We start from the raw sequence: 9105 nt of genomic DNA, 5'->3' as shown, positions 1-9105 counted from the left end.
ACAATTTCCTAGTCTTTATTAAATAAGACTTACACTGCCTAGTGTGGAGAGGATGTGAGGGGCCAGGTTCTTTCAAGGCGGGTACCCCATCAGCTGCTCTGGTTGGTGAAGTTGAACGATTTAGCTATAGATGGGCGCTAGGTACAAGTGCCTCAGCTTGTGTGCTTGTTTGGTTATTAAACCCCCTCAGAGGGAAGCTCTTAACCCTGATGGTTAAGAGCTGATTTGAATTGTTATGGCAACCGGGGTTTTTAACTTTTGTTATACTGCTTTTGTTAGCTGTAAGCAGGCAGCAGAGGCTTAGTTAGTTTAGGCACATTAAAGCACGTGTGCTCTCATGTCTGATTAGGCAGTGACTCAGGTGTTTCCCCTTTTCCTTCCGCGTGGCATGTGAAGAGAAGAAAAGAATGCATGTAGCCTTCAAAATGGTTGGGTCACTCTGGGTGCATTTTGCCCCCATGCAACGTATTTATTTATTTGTTTTTGTGTAGATGCCTTTTGCTTCATTAAGAATGCTTGTAACTTCAAGATCTGCTGGAGCCCAGGTACAATGGACTGTCTGTCCAGTCCAGTTCTCAGTGAGCAAAATCCTAGAGGTGAATCGGAATTGATCTTATTCCAGATATGTGATTGGTTTCTGCTGCTCATGTTACACTGCCAGCATTTTACCTGGAGTAGTGACTAGAATACCACAGGCAGTAACCATAATGTCTTAGAATTATCTAATAATCTAATCAGAATATTATTTCCGTGCAGATGTTCTTGTCATGGTAGATTTCAGTGTGTTCTCCCTTCCTCCCTTGTAAGCAATTCACCAAGACTCTTTGCTAAATAAAAAATCTGGGAACTTATCCTAATGCACAAACTGTTTTACATTTTATGCAAAATTTATGTAGAAAATTTTATGCAAAAAATAAATGTAAAAAGAGACTGAGTGTGTGATTTGAAGTTTCAGAGGGCTACCTTAAATCAAACCTTGTGGTTCTCATCTGCTGAATCTTTTTCCATTGCTTGATTCCTGAACTTTGGATTTCTTGCTGGGGATCACTGATGGGCCTGACATTGCTTTCTTTGTGGGAACTGAGAGGAATGCAGGCAAGATAACAGGCTATAACTACCCAGCCTTTCTGTGAGTATTTTGGTAGAGATTTAAGATTTAGTCTGTCTATTATCAAATAGATTAATTCTCTATTATGCAATAATAAGATGATTGCTATCACTGAAGAATTACAGTGAAGAGGAGCAGTGACTTCAAAGAATCAGACTACTACAGTGAGTCTGTGACTTGCACACTTGAAGAACATATTCTATCTTCAGGCATGGGCCACCTGAATGAAAATCTTTTACCTGGGAGAAAAACAAGTCTGTGCTTCTTTCAGTATGTGTACTGTTTCTATCAGCGTTAATTGGAGTGCTGGATAAAATTCATAAAGGAAATAGACCCTGAACTGTTGTTTTCAGGCAGCAGCAGCAGAAGCAGCAGCACAGCAGATCCTGCAGTTGTGTATTTGTAATTGTGTCACAATGGAACAAGCCCTGGAGCGAGCAAAGGGACTTGGAGATTTCCCACCTCCCTGGCAGCTTTTCTGACTAATTCAGCTGTGCTGGCAAGTGCTGCCAGTCAGCTACGTGCTATTTTCAGAATAAAGTGTATACAGCACCAGGGAAGAGGCCACAATAGTGAAATTTCTCCCTTTGTTTCACATGGTTATATGTAACCCGTCTGGCATGTGTGAAGGCCGTTATGTGGGTGTGATGTGACATCAAAGATCCTCTTATGTATTAATGAAAAGTTGGCTTCTAGCTGCACGATCCAACTGTCCTTAAATTCTGTCTCTAAGAGTTTAAAATACAAATAGCTAGAGGCCTTTTCAGTAGCAGTTCTTCCTTTCTTGGAAATACATCTGAGATCGTTGCTGGCCTGGGAAAGTGGTCTGTTTTCACTGATTAAGAAGCAGACTGCTTTACCTGAAAATTTTGTCTTCAACCCCTCCCAGCTCACCCCAGCTTAGCCCGTCTCTGCTGTGGGCAGAGAGGTGCAGGGCTTGCTCTTGGCTGAGGCTTCCTCCATCCCTCTGACCTCAGCTCTGCACCAGCAGTAACTGGGCAGATCCAGCTTTCTTGTCCCACCTTGTGATGTCCCAGCTTCTACCGGGCTCCAGGCCACTCCTTCCAGCCCTGTCTCACAGTGGGCTGGGTCTCTCTGTCCTCAGAGGAGACTCCAGACAAGGTCCTGCTTTCTGCTCTTTTCCCCAGCTTGAACTTAGACTTAAATTTTAACGTGAAGAAGGTACAATAATAATATCAAGAAAGCATAAAGAATACCAACGGGACTCATTTTGTTTGATTTTTCTTAAGACAGGGAGAAAACAGAAAAAGCTTCTTCCAGTATGAAATTCATTTATTCTACCCAAATGAAACAAAAATATATTTGCAGAAAAGTGTAATAAGGAGGTAGTTCCTTTGCATACCATTTACTGGAATGACTCGAGTGACCAGTCTATTGACTTCTGTATTATGCAAACTTTTGTGCTTCAGAAATTATTACCACTCAAGTTTAGAGACATTTTGACTATAAGACCATTCCTTTACTTTTGCTCTGTAGCCTCCACCTTCTTCTGAAACTAACAGGGATTTTAGCTATTCCTTTGTAGCCCAGCAGAGGCTGGTTCTCTCTTTTTGTCTCCAGTTCTCTTGAGATTACTTTCTAAATGTACACCAAGGTGCTCATCGTTATCTTTTAAGCCGAGAGAAACCCGTGGGGTCTTTCTTCTGAAAGCTTCCCAGATCAGATAAGTTAGTAAGTGGATGGACATGGAATGTAAAATTCAAAAGCAGGGTAGACATTGTCTAGCAGTGAAAGTTCAATGAGAATTGTTTCAGTTAATTTTTTCAAAAGTTGCTAAAACTTATTTTTACATTATAATGTATTTTCCCTACTTGAGCTTTGTTGTTACAACCAGCCAAGCCATTTGTCTATAAGGAACACAGCTTACTCTGAAGGTGACATTCAACATGAAAATGCTCAGGTGAAATGAATAAACCTTTGCAAAATTATAACTAACTGAAAAATGAGTCTCGTGATATCACAAGTCAGGACAGCTTTAGGGAATAGTATGAGTTCTGCTTTTGCACCTTTACAGCACAGTCCTCATCGAGTTCTAGAAGGAAATATTTTAGAATCTGTTAACGCCTGTGAAAGTGACAACTGAAGTTTTTTGTTGTACTGTTTAAATATCTCCTTGTGTTAGTATTGCGCCACTCAGCATAAAAGTCTAAATGGATTTCTTCAGCTATCAGAGTGAAATAGTATATAATATCCCTGAGCTCCTGCAGCAACAGTCCATTGCCAGGGCTGCTGCTATTAGAATGATGATAATTTACAGGAGTAACTATAAGTCAGTCACATTTGAAATAAAATCTGTGGAAAATATGTTGCTTTTTAGGAGATGCAAATACATCAGCAATATTGATCCTGGTGCCATATGATGTTCTTGCTGAATTCAAATGTGAGAGGACAAAACATAAAAATGAGGATCTGGCTGCCTATCACATGATTCAACAGCCATCTAGGGAAAGGGATATTGCTTTGTGTTTCTCCTCCCTTTTTCTGGTTAGAAAAAGGTGTAAAAGGAGAGCCTCCTTGGTTTCTAGCTGTTTGCTTTGCTAAGAGAAATTCTGGATTTGTTTTTGAATAAAAAGCTATTCCTTGAGGCTAGAGCATAGGAGGTTTGAGTGAAAAAGCTTTCTACCTTATAGTGGGTAATTCTTGTCTAAAAATGTAGTGCTTTTGAATGGTATATAGGATCCTCTCTCTCCCCTGAATTTCCTGCTTTCTATTTTTTTCTGCAAGAACAAGAACATTTTCATTCTCTGCTCTCAGATGCCTGGAAGTACAGACTCAGTGTAACCATGTTGACTGTATCAATAAGTGATGAAACCTTAAGGGTAGCTATATATGAAGATTCTTATCTGCTAGGAAAAAGTATATATAATCTACAAACAAATAATTGCAGAAAACTGCATGTGTCTAAAGCAAACAAACATATCCCTAAACATTCTTCTCAAGATTTCATTTAAAAGTTTTGGGCAGAATTTTACAATCAAAGCTATCCATCTCTTCAGCTAAAGACAAACTTAAAACTTACTTTTCAGTACAGAAACTGTAACTGAAAGTGATTAAGCATACTCTAATTTATTGTCATTTACAAGCCAACAGCAAAATATATATATATATCCTACAAATCCATATGGTGATATGCAAGCATCTCTCTCTCCAGTAGTACATGATTCAAAAATGTCTGTGCCAGTGCTTTAAGCAGTTTCAGAGTAAGCCTTTGACTAGTGTCATAAAGATCTTCTGTTCTTTTCTGTTTTAAAAAAATCTGAAAACAGCTGCAGAATTGGAGCTGTATCTGTGCACCATACTCTAAGATCTTTTCTAGGGCAGAGGCCCAGGTGTCTTGGTTTTGTTGTTCAGAAATATCCGCATTTCTTGAAATTGTTTGCAGTAGATTCTCATTTACTTATTTCAGCAGTCAGAATAGCTTTTTCTGCCTCTCTGATTATGAGTTCAGATCATGATAGCTTTATGGTTGATTGGATGATGTGCCTTTGCAGTTTTGAACTTGCTTGGTTTACCATTTACTATGAAGTTGGGTGCTAGGGCAGCAGTGAATCTAAAAAGGCAGCTCAGTGCTGAAAGGAAGGAACAAGTGCTGATATTTTCTCTGCAGTCCTTTTGTTGTGTTCTGGCGTATCTTTAAGCTCTTGTAGCTCTTTTAGCAGTGGCTTTACCTATCTTCTTATTCATGCTGTATTTGTGATACTCTAAAGCGCATAGCATTTCCCTGATTATCATTTCATGTTTCCATTTGAATTTTACATACAAAGGTTTTCTGTTAGAGAGGATTAGAAACCCTGATTTTTTTCCTGTATTACCAGGGTAAGATTGTGTGTAATATCTTTCACAGTTCTGGCTACCAAGCTGTCGTCATCTACTTCAGTCATGTTTGTGTCTGAAGACACGCTGCTGGCACCATTTTGTTTTATCTGTGCTAGAAGACTGCCTCTTCTCCTTCTGTTCTTGTGCTGATCGAAGTCCCAGATTTTTCCTTAACAGGAAAGTTAATGTTATGTTTCTGTCATTGCAAATTCTCATGTTAGTTGAATAATCCTGTTTTTAACTTTCCAATCCATCATTATAAGGTAACATAACAAGACTTCAGTGGAAATATGGTTGCAGCATGATCTGTGTTTCATCATCCCTTGAGATGCAGCCACGTAAACCTGCTGGCTGCCTGAGCCAAAGTGGGCTGCTTGTAAGAATATGAGAAAGCACAGCACTTGGATTTGGGGCCAGCAGTGCTAGGGGGTGATGCTGGTCATATTTTTGTTGTATTTGAATTCTTGTATAAGATATTGAAGCTGGACAAATGATTGAGAATGTTAGCAAGTATGGTCTACAGGAGGATTTCAGTGTAGGCAGGTGGCTGTTCTTAGGAGATAATAGTACCAGCTACAAGATTTTATCTATATTTAAATTGCCTTAATGAACAGGCAGGTTTCTATACAAAACTGTTTTTTTCATTACACAAAATGGCAAGAGAAGGAATATTATTTTGAGGGAAATAAAAAAAAACAACGGTAATATCTGGTGAAAGAAGTAAGTTACAGCTGTTGTTCAATATGGATCAGTTATTTTCCGTATGTGGCTTCCACATGGATAAACTTTTCTGTTGGAAAAGTTTTTTGAGTAAATGAATTTTGAGTAAATAAATTACATACTCTTCTAAGAATTCTAGAATTTTGATCTTCCATTTTTGTTATTTCTTTCAATCATTTCAATTCTGCAATGAAACAGAGCATTGTCACATGAAGTCTGAGAATCAGAGAATGGTTTGGGTTGGAAGGGACCCCAAAGCCCACCCAGTCCCAACTCCCTGCCATGGGCAGGGCCCCCTGTCCCCAGCCCAGGCTGCTCCAACCCCATCCAGCCTGGCCTTGGGCACTGCCAGGGATGGGGCAGCCACAGCTCCTCTGGGCAGCCTGGGCCTGGGCCTTACTGCCCTCCAAATTTCTTCCGTACAACTAATCTAAATCTCCCATCTTTTAGTTTAAAAGCATTCCACTTTGTCCCAAAATTATCTGCCCAAGTAAAAAGTTATCATCTTTTTCTCTCTTCCCTTCTTTCCTCAAAGTATCCAGTGAGTCTTTAAATCTTCTGTAAAGCAAGAGAAATTTGGGAGGTTTTGTCCTGGAATTCTTAGATTAAGACAGCAACCGAAAAAAACTACCTTAAACCAAAGAAAGTTAATTTCATTTCAGACTCAATGTAATGAGACTGTTATCTTGTATTGTAGAATATGCAGATAAAGTACAGCTTTGAAGATACTGTAGTCTGATAAAAGACAATTTATCTACTGAATGTATTAGGCTCATAATTATATGGGTGGACCTAAACTAATTAACACCAAAAATATATGTATTGCTGCTGTCAGAAGGAAACTGATGAGTACGAAATGGGCAGATGATTCGGAAAATGGGAATTGGGTATGCTGGAGAAATCTGGTTCAGAAATGCAGTTATTTTTTATATATTTCCATGTGGAAATTATCTCTTCCATATTAAAGGAATCTCTCACAGAAAGAGAATCAATATCTGTGAATAACTACTTGGTTAAAGCAAAGTATCCCATAGAAGGGCTTCTGCCATGATGGTTCAAAAAAGCTCACTGGGAATATCTGCAAATAATAGCAAAGCAGCTTTTTTCTTTCTTTCTTTCTTTCAAAAGGAGGGAAATTATGGATGCTTTTTCTATTTTATTTATGCCTCTGAATGTTTGTGGTTTTTTTTCATTGAAAATGTGCATGTAGTGAAACTTTAAAAAATATATTCATCAGAAGATCTGTACACCAGTCAAATGCATGCAAAGGGATGCTGGTTTTGAGATTTCTTTTCTTTCTCAAGAAAACAATGGTATGAGGAAGGAGTAGAAAGAACCTACATGGTTATATCTTTGACATTTTCCAGGGTTGAAGACCTTGGGTCCTTGCTTACATACCATGGCTGTTTTCAAACCAAGATTGTTGGGAATTTTTTTTGGATCAAAACCTTTGCTGCATGTACATCAAAGGCTCTCCTGTGCTGCAGAGTGCCTCTTGGAAACAGCACTGTTCTGAAGTTTGTGTAGCCCCTGTTTGTAAACAAGAGTATCTGACAGTTAACGCTGCTGCTGCTGGTCTTCAGCAACTGGCTTTGGGCTCTGTCTCTTAAATCTCTCAGACTCTGTGCACCAGGAGACACAGAGCTGCTTGTTCTCACTTGCTCGTGGTACAGCTGCCACTCCGGGGCCTGCAGATAACCCTTTCAGAAACAGACCTGCGAGCCATGTTGCTGTTTCTGTGCTGGAGTTCGTGAGATTTGCATGTCCCTGTGAGAAGGACCCATCTCTTAGGACTTAAACTGAACATAGGGAACAGTGCAATCCTAATGCAAAGTGGCTGAAGTGATTATAGCTTTCGAGGAGTTTCTAAATGTAGAGAGAAAGCCATTGGTGATTTTTACTAAGTGTTAACAAATAAACCTGATGCATGCAGAGTGTGGTTACCTAGGAAAATGTAGGGAGTTTTAATCCTGGGAATCAAAGCATTAGTACATCGCCAGGGGAAGATGATGGACTTTTGTTTCCAAATGCTGTACATAGCTCAGCCTTTCTGGCAATGTCCCTGGGATTATATTCATTTCTTCTGAAGCTGCAAATTGATTAAATTAAATCAGTGAAAGGCCACTAATGACATGTTTTGCTTTTCCTTTTATTGCAGCAGCATGTTAATCTTACATTTGGAGTTTGAATCACATGGTAGCTGGCTGTTCAAAAGAGCAATTGGTCATGGTCTAAACACGCACAATACAGTGAAGCTTCTGACCACAGCTATTAAGGAGAAAAGAAAGAAGGGAAGTTGTACAATCCTGCCTCATGCTCATATTTATAGAGATGGAATGAGTGCTTTGTTTCAATCTTTTTTTTTTTTTCCTAAATAGCTATGTGAAATTTTTGTTCTCTAGTTCTAGTGCTGAAATATCTTTTCCAGAAACATTGTTCAATTTATTTCTGAAACGGTGAAAACTGTGTGTGTGTGTGTGTGTGCCTGTCACTGGACTCCAGGCTTGCGCAAGTTGAAGTGGTGATACAAGTTGATGAAGACATACATGTAGATATTTTTCCCCATATGCAAATGCACATGCACACCGGAGATGAGTTGCTCTGGCTCACTGGGACAGCGTGGGGACTGCTGTCATAAGCTTTCAGTGGAATCTCATGTTTTATTCCTTATTCTTTTTGGCTCAAGTTTACCTGATAACTGCTCTTTTTGCCCCCTTCTCACTCTCTCTGTTCCTGAGCTGTAGTGAGGCTTTTTGACATATTGAAGCTCTCCATTTCTTGCATCCTGTCCTTTCCTGGTGACCCTCTGTCATCACACTGCTTCTCCTTATAGCTCCGGAGTATCACTTCGCCCTGGGTGCCAGTATCAACTACTGTGGATCATATATATGTATTCCATATAATGCCCTAAGTGAATCCTTAAATGCTATGGAATTGATGGGGTACTTTCCACCACTATATTTTGTTTACATAGCACTGTCTCTAGCTTATGTCTGAATATGTTTAGATGGTAATTTCTTTGGTGTAAGAACTGTTTTCATGCCTGTGTCCATGGTACCTACAACAGCAAATCATTTTCTGTCTGTTGAGAACCAAAGGGAGCTGAGGTATACACCGTATACTTAGTGTATTTTAAAATATTTCAACTACATTTATGCTTATTCAATAGCCAAATTAAAGACAAAATATTTAAAGAGCTGTGTGTTCATGCAATTCCTGTGACTGTAAATGAGATTTAGGCATTAATTAAAGTTGCACCTTAAAAATTCTTTTTAACCTGTAAAATTTTTTAACCATCCTGAACTCAGTGTTGTATCTAAATTTGTATAATTTAAATTTTCTACCCATCTCCATGCAAACTGTAATTATTCAGGTTCCCATTTTGATACTCCCCAAAATGTGATTCACATCCCATTTATACACTACCATTGCCATTTAAT

Source organism: Anas platyrhynchos, chromosome 13 (genome assembly GCF_047663525.1).
Source record: "Anas platyrhynchos isolate ZD024472 breed Pekin duck chromosome 13, IASCAAS_PekinDuck_T2T, whole genome shotgun sequence".
NCBI lineage: Eukaryota > Metazoa > Chordata > Aves > Anseriformes > Anatidae > Anas > Anas platyrhynchos.
The sequence above is the reverse complement of the archived record's forward strand: the minus strand, read 5'-3'. Positions refer to the sequence as shown.